Source organism: Cucurbita pepo, chromosome 5, assembly GCF_057944985.1.
Source record: "Cucurbita pepo subsp. pepo isolate OVF chromosome 5, ASM5794498v1, whole genome shotgun sequence".
NCBI lineage: Eukaryota > Viridiplantae > Streptophyta > Magnoliopsida > Cucurbitales > Cucurbitaceae > Cucurbita > Cucurbita pepo.
The window spans coordinates 12370947-12387053 of NC_141802.1; positions in this window are offsets into that span (position 1 = coordinate 12370947).

The window sequence follows — 16107 nt, forward strand, 5'->3', positions numbered from 1 at the left end:
AGCACGTACTTCAAACGTCCCAGATTAAGGTTACCGAATTAGGGTCTCGATTTTAAGCACTCTTTTACTGTTTTATGCTATCCGTTTCTTCGAAATTCGATTCTAAATCATCAGTCCTAATGATTCTCCACAAAAGTTTCGAAAAACATCGACCGTGACTCCATTTTTTAGCACGTACTTCAAACGTCCACGATTAAGGTTTCCGAATTAGGGTCTCGATTTTCAGCACTCTTTAATTGTTGTTTGCACTCCATTTCTTCACAATTATATTCTAAAATATTCGGCCTCATGATTCCCCAAAAAAGTTTCGAAAAACGTGGACCGTGACTTGGTTTTTTTAGCACGTACTTCAAACGTCCCAGATTAAGGTTACCGAATTAAGGTCTCGATTTTAAGCACTCTTTTACTGTTTTATGCTATCCGTTTCTTCGAAATTCGATTCTAAATCATCAGTCCTAATGATTCGCCACAAAAGTTTCGAAAAACATCGACCGTGACTCCATTTTTTAGCACGTACTTCAAACGTCCACGATTAAGGTTTCCGAATTAGGGTCTCGATTTTCAGCACTCTTTAATTGTTTTATGCACTCCGTTTCTTCGAAATTATATTCTAAAATATTCGGCCTTATGATTCCCCAAGAAAGTTTCGAAAAACGTCGACCGTGACTCAGTTTTTTTAGCACGTACTTCAAACGTCCCAGATTAAGGTTACCGAATTAGGGTCTCGATTTTAAGCACTCTTTTACTGTTTTATGCTATCCGTTTCTTCGAAATTCGATTCTAAATCATCAGTCCTAATGATTCGCCACAAAAGTTTCGAAAAACATCGACCGTGACTCCATTTTTTAGCACGTACTTCAAACGTCCACGATTAAGGTTTCCGAATTAGGGTCTCGATTTTCAGCACTCTTTAATTGTTTTATGCACTCCATTTCTTCACAATTATATTCTAAAATATTCGGCCTCATGATTCCCCAAAAAAGTTTCGAAAAACGTGGACCGTGACTTGGTTTTTTTAGCACGTACTTCAAACGTCCCAGATTAAGGTTACCGAATTAGGGTCTCGATTTTAAGCACTCTTTTACTGTTTTATGATATCCGTTTCTTCGAAATTCGATTCTAAATCATCAGTCCTAATGATTCGCCACAAAAGTTTCGAAAAACATCGACCGTGACTCCATTTTTTAGCACGTACTTCAAACGTCCACGATTAAGGTTTCCGAATTAGGGTCTCGATTTTCAGCACTCTTTAATTGTTTTATGCACTCCGTTTCTTCGAAATTATATTCTAAAATATTCGGCCTTATGATTCCCCAAGAATGTTTCGAAAAACGTCGACCGTGACTCGGTTTTTTTAGCACGTACTTCAAACGTCCCAGATTAAGGTTACCGAATTAGGGTCTCGATTTTAAGCACTCTTTTACTGTTTTATGCTATCCGTTTCTTCGAAATTCGATTCTAAATCATCATTCCTAATGATTCGCCACAAAAGTTTCGAAAAACATCGACCGTGACTCCATTTTTTAGCACGTACTTCAAACGTCCACGATTAAGGTTTCCGAATTAGGGTCTCGATTTTCAGCACTCTTTAATTGTTTTATGCACTCCGTTTCTTCGAAATTATATTCTAAAATATTCGGCCTTATGATTCCCCAAGAATGTTTCGAAAAACGTCGACCGTGACTCGGTTTTTTTAGCACGTACTTCAAACGTCCCAGATTAAGGTTACCGAATTAGGGTCTCGATTTTAAGCACTCTTTTACTGTTTTATGCTATCCGTTTCTTCGAAATTCGATTCTAAATCATCATTCCTAATGATTCGCCACAAAAGTTTCGAAAAACATCGACCGTGACTCCATTTTTTAGCACGTACTTCAAACGTCCACGATTAAGGTTTCCGAATTAGGGTCTCGATTTTCAGCACTCTTTAATTGTTGTATGCACTCCGTTTCTTCGAAATTATATTCTAAAATATCCGGCCTTATGATTCCCCAAAAAAGTTTCGAAAAACGTCGACCGTGACTCGGTTTTTTTAGCACGTACTTCAAACGTCCCAGATTAAGGTTACCGAATTAGGGTCTCGATTTTAAGCACTCTTTTACTGTTTTATGCTATCCGTTTCTTCGAAATTCGATTCTAAATCATCAGTCCTAATGATTCGCCACAAAAGTTTCGAAAAACATCGACCGTGACTCCATTTTTTAGCACGTACTTCAAACGTCCACGATTAAGGTTTCCGAATTAGGGTCTCGATTTTCAGCACTCTTTAATTGTTGTATGCACTCCGTTTCTTCGGTAACCTTAATCTGGGACGTTTGAAGTATGTGCTAAAAAAACCGAGTCACGGTCGACGTTTTTCGAAACTTTTTTGGGGAATCATAAGGCCGAATATTTTAGAATATAATTTCGAAGAAACGGATTGCATACAACAATTAAAGAGTGCTGAAAATCGAGACCCTAATTCGGAAACCTTAATCGTGGACGTTTGAAGTACGTGCTAAAAAATGGAGTCACGGTCGATGTTTTTTGAAACTTTTGTGGCGAATCATTAGGAATGATGATTTAGAATCGAATTTCGAAGAAACGGATAGCATAAAACAGTAAAAGAGTGCTTAAAATCGAGACCCTAATTCGGTAACCTTAATCTGGGACGTTTGAAGTACGTGCTAAAAAAACCGAGTCACGGTCGACGTTTTTCGAAACTTTTTTGGGGAATCATAAGGCCGGATATTTTAGAATATAATTGTGAAGAAATGGAGTGCATAAAACAATTAAAGAGTGCTGAAAATCGAGACCCTAATTCGGAAACCTTAATCGTGGACGTTTGAAGTACGTGCTAAAAAATGGAGTCACGGTCGATGTTTTTCGAAACTTTTGTGGCGAATCATTAGGAATGATGATTTAGAATCGAATTTCGAAGAAACGGATAGCATAAAACAGTAAAAGAGTGCTTAAAATCGAGACCCTAATTCGGTAACCTTAATCTGGGACGTTTGAAGTACGTGCTAAAAAAACCGAGTCACGGTCGACGTTTTTCGAAACTTTTTTGGGGAATCATAAGGCCGGATATTTTAGAATATAATTGTGAAGAAATGGAGTGCATACAACAATTAAAGAGTGCTGAAAATCGAGACCCTATTTCGGAAACCTTAATCGTGGACGTTTGAAGTACGTGCTAAAAAATGGAGTCACGGTCGATGTTTTTCGAAACATTTGTGGCGAATCATTAGGACTGATGATTTAGAATCGAATTTCGAAGAAACGGATAGCATAAAACAGTAAAAGAGTGCTTAAAATCGAGACCCTAATTCGGTAACCTTAATCTGGGACGTTTGAAGTACGTGCTAAAAAAACCGAGTCACGGTCGACGTTTTTCGAAACTTTTTTGGGGAATCATAAGGCCGAATATTTTAGAATATAATTTCGAAGAAACGGAGTGCATACAACAATTAAAGAGTGCTGAAAATCGAGTCCCTAATTCGGAAACCTTAATCGTGGACGTTTGAAGTACGTGCTAAAAAATGGAGTCACGGTCGATCTTTTTCGAAACTTTTGTGGCGAATCATTAGGAATGATGATTTAGAATCGAATTTCGAAGAAACGGATAGCATAAAACAGTAAAAGAGTGCTTAAAATCGAGACCCTAATTCGGTAACCTTAATCTGGGACGTTTGAAGTACGTGCTAAAAAAACCGAGTCACGGTCGACGTTTTTCGAAACTTTTTTGGGGAATCATAAGGCCGGATATTTTAGAATATAATTGTGAAGAAATGGAGTGCATACAACAATTAAAGAGTGCTGAAAATCGAGACCCTATTTCGGAAACCTTAATCGTGGACGTTTGAAGTACGTGCTAAAAAATGGAGTCACGGTCGATGTTTTTCGAAACATTTGTGGCGAATCATTAGGACTGATGATTTAGAATCGAATTTCGAAGAAACGGATAGCATAAAACAGTAAAAGAGTGCTTAAAATCGAGACCCTAATTCGGTAACCTTAATCTGGGACGTTTGAAGTACGTGCTAAAAAAACCGAGTCACGGTCGACGTTTTTCGAAACTTTTTTGGGGAATCATAAGGCCGGATATTTTAGAATATAATTGTGAAGAAATGGAGTGCATAAAACAATTATAGAGTGCTGAAAATCGAGACCCTAATTCGGAAACCTTAATCGTGGACGTTTGAAGTACGTGCTAAAAAATGGAGTCACGGTCGATGTTTTTCGAAACTTTTGTGGCGAATCATTAGGAATGATGATTTAGAATCGAATTTCGAAGAAACGGATAGCATAAAACAGTAAAAGAGTGCTTAAAATCGAGACCCTAATTCGATAACCTTAATCTGGGACGTTTGAAGTACGTGCTAAAAAAACCGAGTCACGGTCGACGTTTTTCGAAACTTTTTTGGTGAATCATAAGGCCGGATATTTTAGAATATAATTTCGAAGAAACGGAGTGCATAAAAAAATTAAAGAGTGCTGAAAATCGAGTCCCTAATTCCGAAACCTTAATCTGGGACGTCTGAAGTACGTGCTAAAAAATGGCGTCACGGTCGATGTTTTTCGAAACTTTTGTGGCGAATCATTAGGACTGATGATTTAGAATCGAATTTCGAAGAAACGGATAGCATAAAACAGTAAAAGAGTGCTTAAAATCGAGACCCTAATTCGGTAACCTTAATCTGGGACGTTTGAAGTACGTGCTAAAAAAACCGAGTCACGGTCGACGTTTTTCGAAACTTTTTTGGTGAATCGTAAGGCCGGATATTTTAGAATATAATTTCGAAGAAACGGAGTGCTTAAAACAATTAAAGAGTGCTGAAAATCGAGACCCTAATTCGGAAACCTTAATCGTGGACGTTTGAAGTACGTGCTAAAAAATGGAGTCACGGTCGATCTTTTTCGAAACTTTTGTGGCGAATCATTAGGACTGATGATTTAGAATCGAATTTCGAAGAAACGGATAGCATAAAATAGTAAAAGAGTGCTTAAAATCGAGACCCTAATTCGGTAACCTTAATCTGGGACGTTTGAAGTACGTGCTAAAAAAACCGAGTCACGGTCGACGTTTTTCGAAACTTTTTTGGGGAATCATAAGGCCGGATATTTTAGAATATAATTGTGAAGAAATGGAGTGCATAAAACAATTAAAGAGTGCTGAAAATCGAGACCCTAATTCGGAAACCTTAATCGTGGACGTTTGAAGTACGTGCTAAAAAATGGAGTCACGGTCGATGTTTTTCGAAACTTTTGTGGCGAATCATTAGGAATGATGATTTAGAATCGAATTTCGAAGAAACGGATAGCATAAAACAGTAAAAGAGTGCTTAAAATCGAGACCCTAATTCGGTAACCTTAATCTGGGACGTTTGAAGTACGTGCTAAAAAAACCGAGTCACGGTCGACGTTTTTCGAAACTTTTTTGGGGAATCATAAGGCCGAATATTTTAGAATATAATTTCGAAGAAACGGAGTGCATACAACAATTAAAGAGTGCTGAAAATCGAGACCCTAATTCGGAAACCTTAATCGTGGACGTTTGAAGTACGTGCTAAAAAATGGAGTCACGGTCGATGTTTTTCGAAACTTTTGTGGCGAATCATTAGGACTGATGATTTAGAATCGAATTTCGAAGAAACGGATAGCATAAAACAGTAAAAGAGTGCTTAAAATCGAGACCCTAATTCGGTAACCTTAATCTGGGACGTTTGAAGTACGTGCTAAAAAAACCGAGTCACGGTCGACGTTTTTCGAAACTTTTTTGGGGAATCATAAGGGCGGATATTTTAGAATATAATTGTGAAGAAATGGAGTGCATAAAACAATTAAAGAGTGCTGAAAATCGAGACCCTAATTCGGAAACCTTAATCGTGGACGTTTGAAGTACGTGCTAAAAAATGGAGTCACGGTCGATGTTTTTCGAAACTTTTGTGGCGAATCATTAGGAATGATGATTTAGAATCGAATTTCGAAGAAACGGATAGCATAAAACAGTAAAAGAGTGCTTAAAATCGAGACCCTAATTCGGTAACCTTAATCTGGGACGTTTGAAGTACGTGCTAAAAAAACCGAGTCACGGTCGACGTTTTTCGAAACTTTTTTGGGGAATCATAAGGGCGGATATTTTAGAATATAATTGTGAAGAAATGGAGTGCATAAAACAATTAAAGAGTGCTGAAAATCGAGACCCTAATTCGGAAACCTTAAGCGTGGACGTTTGAAGTACGTGCTAAAAAATGGAGTCACGGTCGATGTTTTTCGAAACTTTTGTGGCGAATCATTAGGAATGATGATTTAGAATCGAATTTCGAAGAAACGGATAGCATAAAACAGTAAAAGAGTGCTTAAAATCGAGACCCTAATTCGGTAACCTTAATCTGGGACGTTTGAAGTACGTGCTAAAAAAACCGAGTCACGGTCGACGTTTTTCGAAACTTTTTTGGGGAATCATAAGGCTGGATATTTTAGAATATAATTGTGAAGAAATGGAGTGCATAAAACAATTAAAGAGTGCTGAAAATCGAGACCCTAATTCGGAAACCTTAATCGTGGACGTTTGAAGTACGTGCTAAAAAATGGAGTCACGGTCGATGTTTTTCGAAACTTTTGTGGCGAATCATTAGGACTGATGATTTAGAATCGAATTTCGAAGAAACGGATAGCATAAAACAGTAAAATAGTGCTTAAAATTGAGACCCTAATTCGGTAACCTTAATCTGGGACGTTTGAAGTACGTGCTAAAAAAACCGAGTCACGGTCGACGTTTTTCGAAACTTTTTTGGGGAATCATAAGGGCGGATATTTTAGAATATAATTGTGAAGAAATGGAGTGCATAAAACAATTAAAGAGTGCTGAAAATCGAGACCCTAATTCGGAAACCTTAATCGTGGACGTTTGAAGTACGTGCTAAAAAATGGAGTCACGGTCGATGTTTTTCGAAACTTTTGTGGCGAATCATTAGGAATGATGATTTAGAATCGAATTTCGAAGAAACGGATAGCATAAAACAGTAAAAGAGTGCTTAAAATCGAGACCCTAATTCGGTAACCTTAATCTGGGACGTTTGAAGTATGTGCTAAAAAAACCGAGTCACGGTCGACGTTTTTCGAAACTTTTTTGGGGAATCATAAGGCCGAATATTTTAGAATATAATTTCGAAGAAACGGAGTGCATACAACAATTAAAGAGTGCTGAAAATCGAGACCCTAATTCGGAAACCTTAATCGTGGACGTTTGAAGTACGTGCTAAAAAATGGAGTCACGGTCGATGTTTTTCGAAACTTTTGTGGCGAATCATTAGGAATGATGATTTAGAATCGAATTTCGAAGAAACGGATAGCATAAAACAGTAAAAGAGTGCTTAAAATCGAGACCCTAATTCGGTAACCTTAATCTGGGACGTTTGAAGTACGTGCTAAAAAAACCGAGTCACGGTCGACGTTTTTCGAAACTTTTTTGGGGAATCATAAGGCCGGATATTTTAGAATATAATTGTGAAGAAATGGAGTGCATAAAACAATTAAAGAGTGCTGAAAATCGAGACCCTAATTCGGAAACCTTAATCGTGGACGTTTGAAGTACGTGCTAAAAAATGGAGTCACGGTCGATGTTTTCCGAAACTTTTGTGGCGAATCATTAGGACTGATGATTTAGAATCGAATTTCGAAGAAACGGATAGCATAAAACAGTAAAAGAGTGCTTAAAATCGAGACCCTAATTCGGTAACCTTAATCTGGGACGTTTGAAGTACGTGCTAAAAAAACCGAGTCACGGTCGACGTTTTTCGAAACTTTTTTGGGGAATCATAAGGCCGGATATTTTAGAATATAATTGTGAAGAAATGGAGTGCATAAAACAATTAAAGAGTGCTGAAAATCGAGACCCTAATTCGGAAACCTTAATCGTGGACGTTTGAAGTACGTGCTAAAAAATGGAGTCACGGTTGATTTTTTTCGAAACTTTTGTGGCGAATCATTAGGACTGATGATTTAGAATCGAATTTCGAAGAAACGGATAGCATAAAACAGTAAAAGAGTGCTTAAAATCGAGACCCTAATTCGGTAACCTTAATCTGGGACGTTTGAAGTACGTGCTAAAAAAACCGAGTCACGGTCGACGTTTTTCGAAACTTTTTTGGGGAATCATAAGGCCGGATATTTTAGAATATAATTGTGAAGAAATGGAGTGCATAAAACAATTAAAGAGTGCTGAAAATCGAGACCCTAATTCGGAAACCTTAATCGTGGACGTTTGAAGTACGTGCTAAAAAATGGAGTCACGGTCGATGTTTTTCGAAACTTTTGTGGCGAATCATTAGGAATGATGATTTAGAATCGAATTTCGAAGAAACGGATAGCATAAAACAGTAACAGAGTGCTTAAAATCGAGACCCTAATTCGGTAACCTTAATCTGGGACGTTTGAAGTACGTGCTAAAAAAACCGAGTCACGGTCGACGTTTTTCGAAACTTTTTTGGGGAATCATAAGGCCGGATATTTTAGAATATAATTGTGAAGAAATGGAGTGCATAAAACAATTAAAGAGTGCTGAAAATCGAGACCCTAATTCGGAAACCTTAAGCGTGGACGTTTGAAGTACGTGCTAAAAAATGGAGTCACGGTCGATGTTTTTCGAAACTTTTGTGGCGAATCATTAGGAATGATGATTTAGAATCGAATTTCGAAGAAACGGATAGCATAAAACAGTAAAAGAGTGCTTAAAATCGAGACCCTAATTCGGTAACCTTAATCTGGGACGTTTGAAGTACGTGCTAAAAAAACCGAGTCACGGTCGACGTTTTTCGAAACTTTTTTGGGGAATCATAAGGCCGGATATTTTAGAATATAATTGTGAAGAAATGGAGTGCATAAAACAATTAAAGAGTGCTGAAAATCGAGACCCTAATTCGGAAACCTTAATCGTGGACGTTTGAAGTACGTGCTAAAAAATGGAGTCACGGTCGATGTTTTTCGAAACTTTTGTGGCGAATCATTAGGACTGATGATTTAGAATCGAATTTCGAAGAAACGGATAGCATAAAACAGTAAAAGAGTGCTTAAAATCGAGACCCTAATTCGGTAACCTTAATCTGGGACGTTTGAAGTACGTGCTAAAAAAACCGAGTCACGGTCGACGTTTTTCGAAACTTTTTTGGGGAATCATAAGGGCGGATATTTTAGAATATAATTGTGAAGAAATGGAGTGCATAAAACAATTAAAGAGTGCTGAAAATCGAGACCCTAATTCGGAAACCTTAATCGTGGACGTTTGAAGTACGTACTAAAAAATTGAGTCACGGTCGATGTTTTTCGAAACTTTTGTGGCGAATCATTAGGAATGATGATTTAGAATCGAATTTCGAAGAAACGGATAGCATAAAACAGTAAAAGAGTGCTTAAAATCGAGACCCTAATTCGGTAACCTTAATCTGGGACGTTTGAAGTACGTGCTAAAAAAACCGAGTCACGGTCGACGTTTTTCGAAACTTTTTTGGGGAATCATAAGGCCGGATATTTTAGAATATAATTTCGAAGAAACGGAGTGCATACAACAATTAAAGAGTGCTGAAAATCGAGACCCTAATTCGGAAACCTTAAGCGTGGACGTTTGAAGTACGTGCTAAAAAATGGAGTCACGGTCGATGTTTTTCGAAACTTTTATGGCGAATCATTAGGAATGATGATTTAGAATCGAATTTCGAAGAAACGGATAGCATAAAACAGTAAAAGAGTGCTTAAAATCGAGACCCTAATTCGGTAACCTTAATCTGGGACGTTTGAAGTACGTGCTAAAAAAACCGAGTCACGGTCGACGTTTTTCGAAACTTTTTTGGGGAATCATAAGGCCGGATATTTTAGAATATAATTGTGAAGAAATGGAGTGCATAAAACAATTAAAGAGTGCTGAAAATCGAGACCCTAATTCGGAAACCTTAATCGTGGACGTTTGAAGTACGTGCTAAAAAATGGAGTCACGGTCGATGTTTTTCGAAACTTTTGTGGCGAATCATTAGGACTGATGATTTAGAATCGAATTTCGAAGAAACGGATAGCATAAAACAGTAAAAGAGTGCTTAAAATCGAGACCCTAATTCGGTAACCTTAATCTGGGACGTTTGAAGTACGTGCTAAAAAAACCGAGTCACGGTCGACGTTTTTCGAAACTTTTTTGGGGAATCATAAGGCCGGATATTTTAGAATATAATTGTGAAGAAATGGAGTGCATAAAACAATTAAAGAGTGCTGAAAATCGAGACCCTAATTCGGAAACCTTAATCGTGGACGTTTGAAGTACGTGCTAAAAAATGGAGTCACGGTCGATGTTTTTCGAAACTTTTGTGGCGAATCATTAGGACTGATGATTTAGAATCGAATTTCGAAGAAACGGATAGCATAAAACAGTAAAAGAGTGCTTAAAATCGAGACCCTAATTCGGTAACCTTAATCTGGGACGTTTGAAGTACGTGCTAAAAAAACCGAGTCACGGTCGACGTTTTTCGAAACTTTTTTGGGGAATCATAAGGCCGGATATTTTAGAATATAATTGTGAAGAAATGGAGTGCATAAAACAATTAAAGAGTGCTGAAAATCGAGACCCTAATTCGGAAACCTTAATCGTGGACGTTTGAAGTACGTGCTAAAAAATGGAGTCACGGTCGATGTTTTTCGAAACTTTTGTGGCGAATCATTAGGACTGATGATTTAGAATCGAATTTCGAAGAAACGGATAGCATAAAACAGTAAAAGAGTGCTTAAAATCGAGACCCTAATTCGGTAACCTTAATCTGGGACGTTTGAAGTACGTGCTAAAAAAACCGAGTCACGGTCGACGTTTTTCGAAACTTTTTTGGGGAATCATAAGGCCGGATATTTTAGAATATAATTTCGAAGAAACGGAGTGCATACAACAATTAAAGAGTGCTGAAAATCGAGACCCTAATTCGGAAACCTTAAGCGTGGACGTTTGAAGTACGTGCTAAAAAATGGAGTCACGGTCGATGTTTTTCGAAACTTTTATGGCGAATCATTAGGAATGATGATTTAGAATCGAATTTCGAAGAAACGGATAGCATAAAACAGTAAAAGAGTGCTTAAAATCGAGACCCTAATTCGGTAACCTTAATCTGGGACGTTTGAAGTACGTGCTAAAAAAACCGAGTCACGGTCGACGTTTTTCGAAACTTTTTTGGGGAATCATAAGGCCGGATATTTTAGAGTATAATTTCGAAGAAACGGAGTGCATACAACAATTAAAGAGTGCTGAAAATCGAGACCCTAATTCGGAAACCTTAAGCGTGGACGTTTGAAGTACGTGCTAAAAAATGGAGTCACGGTCGATGTTTTTCGAAACTTTTATGGCGAATCATTAGGAATGATGATTTAGAATCGAATTTCGAAGAAACGGATAGCATAAAACAGTAAAAGAGTGCTTAAAATCGAGACCCTAATTCGGTAACCTTAATCTGGGACGTTTGAAGTACGTGCTAAAAAAACCGAGTCACGGTCGACGTTTTTCGAAACTTTTTTGGGGAATCATAAGGCCGAATATTTTAGAATATAATTTCGAAGAAACGGAGTGCATACAACAATTAAAGAGTGCTGAAAATCGAGACCCTATTTCGGAAACCTTAATCGTGGACGTTTGAAGTACGTGCTAAAAAATGGAGTCACGGTCGATGTTTTTCGAAACTTTTGTGGCGAATCATTAGGACTGATGATTTAGAATCGAATTTCGAAGAAACGGATAGCATAAAACAGTAAAAGAGTGCTTAAAATCTAGACCCTAATTCGGTAACCTTAATCTGGGATGTTTGAAGTACGTGCTAAAAAAACCGAGTCACGGTCGACGTTTTTCGAAACTTTTTTGGGGAATCATAAGGCCGGATATTTTAGAATATAATTGTGAAGAAATGGAGTGCATAAAACAATTAAAGAGTGCTGAAAATCGAGACCCTAATTCGGAAACCTTAATCGTGGACGTTTGAAGTACGTGCTAAAAAATGGAGTCACGGTCGATGTTTTTCGAAACTTTTGTGGCGAATCATTAGGACTGATGATTTAGAATCGAATTTCGAAGAAACGGATAGCATAAAACAGTAAAAGAGTGCTTAAAATCGAGACCCTAATTCGGTAACCTTAATCTGGGACGTTTGAAGTACGTGCTAAAAAAACCGAGTCACGGTCGACGTTTTTCGAAACTTTTTTGGGGAATCATAAGGGCGGATATTTTAGAATATAATTGTGAAGAAATGGAGTGCATAAAACAATTAAAGAGTGCTGAAAATCGAGACCCTAATTCGGAAACCTTAATCGTGGACGTTTGAAGTACGTACTAAAAAATTGAGTCACGGTCGATGTTTTTCGAAACTTTTGTGGCGAATCATTAGGAATGATGATTTAGAATCGAATTTCGAAGAAACGGATAGCATAAAACAGTAAAAGAGTGCTTAAAATCGAGACCCTAATTCGGTAACCTTAATCTGGGACGTTTGAAGTACGTGCTAAAAAAACCGAGTCACGGTCGACGTTTTTCGAAACTTTTTTGGGGAATCATAAGGCCGGATATTTTAGAATATAATTTCGAAGAAACGGAGTGCATACAACAATTAAAGAGTGCTGAAAATCGAGACCCTAATTCGGAAACCTTAAGCGTGGACGTTTGAAGTACGTGCTAAAAAATGGAGTCACGGTCGATGTTTTTCGAAACTTTTATGGCGAATCATTAGGAATGATGATTTAGAATCGAATTTCGAAGAAACGGATAGCATAAAACAGTAAAAGAGTGCTTAAAATCGAGACCCTAATTCGGTAACCTTAATCTGGGACGTTTGAAGTACGTGCTAAAAAAACCGAGTCACGGTCGACGTTTTTCGAAACTTTTTTGGGGAATCATAAGGCCGGATATTTTAGAATATAATTGTGAAGAAATGGAGTGCATAAAACAATTAAAGAGTGCTGAAAATCGAGACCCTAATTCGGAAACCTTAATCGTGGACGTTTGAAGTACGTGCTAAAAAATGGAGTCACGGTCGATGTTTTCCGAAACTTTTGTGGCGAATCATTAGGACTGATGATTTAGAATCGAATTTCGAAGAAACGGATAGCATAAAACAGTAAAAGAGTGCTTAAAATCGAGACCCTAATTCGGTAACCTTAATCTGGGACGTTTGAAGTACGTGCTAAAAAAACCGAGTCACGGTCGACGTTTTTTGAAACTTTTTTGGGGAATCATAAGGCCGGATATTTTAGAATATAATTGTGAAGAAATGGAGTGCATACAACAATTAAAGAGTGCTGAAAATCGAGACCCTAATTCGGAAACCTTAATCGTGGACGTTTGAAGTACGTGCTAAAAAATGGAGTCACGGTCGATGTTTTTCGAAACTTTTGTGGCGAATCATTAGGACTGATGATTTAGAATCGAATTTCGAAGAAACGGATAGCATAAAACAGTAAAAGAGTGCTTAAAATCGAGACCCTAATTCGGTAACCTTAATCTGGGACGTTTGAAGTACGTGCTAAAAAAACCGAGTCACGGTCGATGTTTTTCGAAACTTTTTTGGGGAATCATAAGGCCGGATATTTTAGAATATAATTGTGAAGAAATGGAGTGCATAAAACAATTAAAGAGTGCTGAAAATCGAGACCCTAATTCGGAAACCTTAAGCGTGGACGTTTGAAGTACGTGCTAAAAAATGGAGTCACGGTCGATGTTTTTCGAAACTTTTGTGGCGAATCATTAGGAATGATGATTTAGAATCGAATTTCGAAGAAACGGATAGCATAAAACAGTAAAAGAGTGCTTAAAATCGAGACCCTAATTCGGTAACCTTAATCTGGGACGTTTGAAGTACGTGCTAAAAAAACCGAGTCACGGTCGACGTTTTTCGAAACTTTTTTGGGGAATCATAAGGCCGGATATTTTAGAATATAATTGTGAAGAAATGGAGTGCATAAAACAATTAAAGAGTGCTGAAAATCGAGACCCTAATTCGGAAACCTTAATCGTGGACGTTTGAAGTACGTGCTAAAAAATTGAGTCACGGTCGATGTTTTTCGAAACTTTTGTGGCGAATCATTAGGAATGATGATTTAGAATCGAATTTCGAAGAAACGGATAGCATAAAACAGTAAAAGAGTGCTTAAAATCGAGACCCTAATTCGGTAACCTTAATCTGGGACGTTTGAAGTACGTGCTAAAAAAACCGAGTCACGGTCGACGTTTTTCGAAACTTTTTTGGGGAATCATAAGGCCGGATATTTTAGAATATAATTGTGAAGAAATGGAGTGCATAAAACAATTAAAGAGTGCTGAAAATCGAGACCCTAATTCGGAAACCTTAATCGTGGACGTTTGAAGTACGTGCTAAAAAATTGAGTCACGGTCGATGTTTTTCGAAACTTTTGTGGCGAATCATTAGGAATGATGATTTAGAATCGAATTTCGAAGAAACGGATAGCATAAAACAGTAAAAGAGTGCTTAAAATCGAGACCCTAATTCGGTAACCTTAATCTGGGACGTTTGAAGTACGTGCTAAAAAAACCGAGTCACGGTCGACGTTTTTCGAAACTTTTTTGGGGAATCATAAGGCCGGATATTTTAGAATATAATTTCGAAGAAACGGAGTGCATACAACAATTAAAGAGTGCTTAAAATCGAGACCCTAATTCGGAAACCTTAAGCGTGGACGTTTGAAGTACGTGCTAAAAAATGGAGTCACGGTCGATGTTTTTCGAAACTTTTATGGCGAATCATTAGGAATGATGATTTAGAATCGAATTTCGAAGAAACGGATAGCATAAAACAGTAAAAGAGTGCTTAAAATCGAGACCCTAATTCGGTAACCTTAATCTGGGACGTTTGAAGTACGTGCTAAAAAAACCGAGTCACGGTCGACGTTTTTCGAAACTTTTTTGGGGAATCATAAGGCCGGATATTTTAGAATATAATTTCGAAGAAACGGAGTGCATACAACAATTAAAGAGTGCTGAAAATCGAGACCCTAATTCGGAAACCTTAAGCGTGGACGTTTGAAGTACGTGCTAAAAAATGGAGTCACGGTCGATGTTTTTCGAAACTTTTATGGCGAATCATTAGGAATGATGATTTAGAATCGAATTTCGAAGAAACGGATAGCATAAAACAGTAAAAGAGTGCTTAAAATCGAGACCCTAATTCGGTAACCTTAATCTGGGACGTTTGAAGTACGTGCTAAAAAAACCAAGTCACGGTCGACGTTTTTCGAAACTTTTTTGGGGAATCATAAGGCCGGATATTTTAGAATATAATTTCGAAGAAACGGAGTGCATACAACAATTAAAGAGTGCTGAAAATCGAGACCCTAATTCGGAAACCTTAATCGTGGACGTTTGAAGTACGTGCTAAAAAATGGAGTCACGGTCGATGTTTTTCGAAACTTTTGTGGCGAATCATTAGGACTGATGATTTAGAATCGAATTTCGAAGAAACGGATAGCATAAAACAGTAAAAGAGTGCTTAAAATCTAGACCCTAATTCGGTAACCTTAATCTGGGATGTTTGAAGTACGTGCTAAAAAAACCGAGTCACGGTCGACGTTTTTCGAAACTTTTTTGGGGAATCATAAGGCCGAATATTTTAGAATATAATTTCGAAGAAACGGAGTGCATACAACAATTAAAGAGTGCTGAAAATCGAGACCCTAATTCGGAAACCTTAATCGTGGACGTTTGAAGTACGTGCTAAAAAATGGAGTCACGGTCGATGTTTTTCGAAACTTTTGTGGCGAATCATTAGGAATGATGATTTAGAATCGAATTTCGAAGAAACGGATTGCATAAAACAGTAAAAGAGTGCTTAAAATCGAGACCCTAATTCGGTAACCTTAATCTGGGACGTTTGAAGTACGTGCTAAAAAAACCGAGTCACGGTCGACGTTTTTCGAAACTTTTTTGGGGAATCATAAGGCCGGATATTTTAGAATATAATTGTGAAGAAATGGAGTGCATAAAACAATTAAAGAGTGCTGAAAATCGAGACCCTAATTCGGAAACCTTAAGCGTGGACGTTTGAAGTACGTGCTAAAAAATGGAGTCACGGTCGATGTTTTTCGAAACTTTTGTGGCGAATC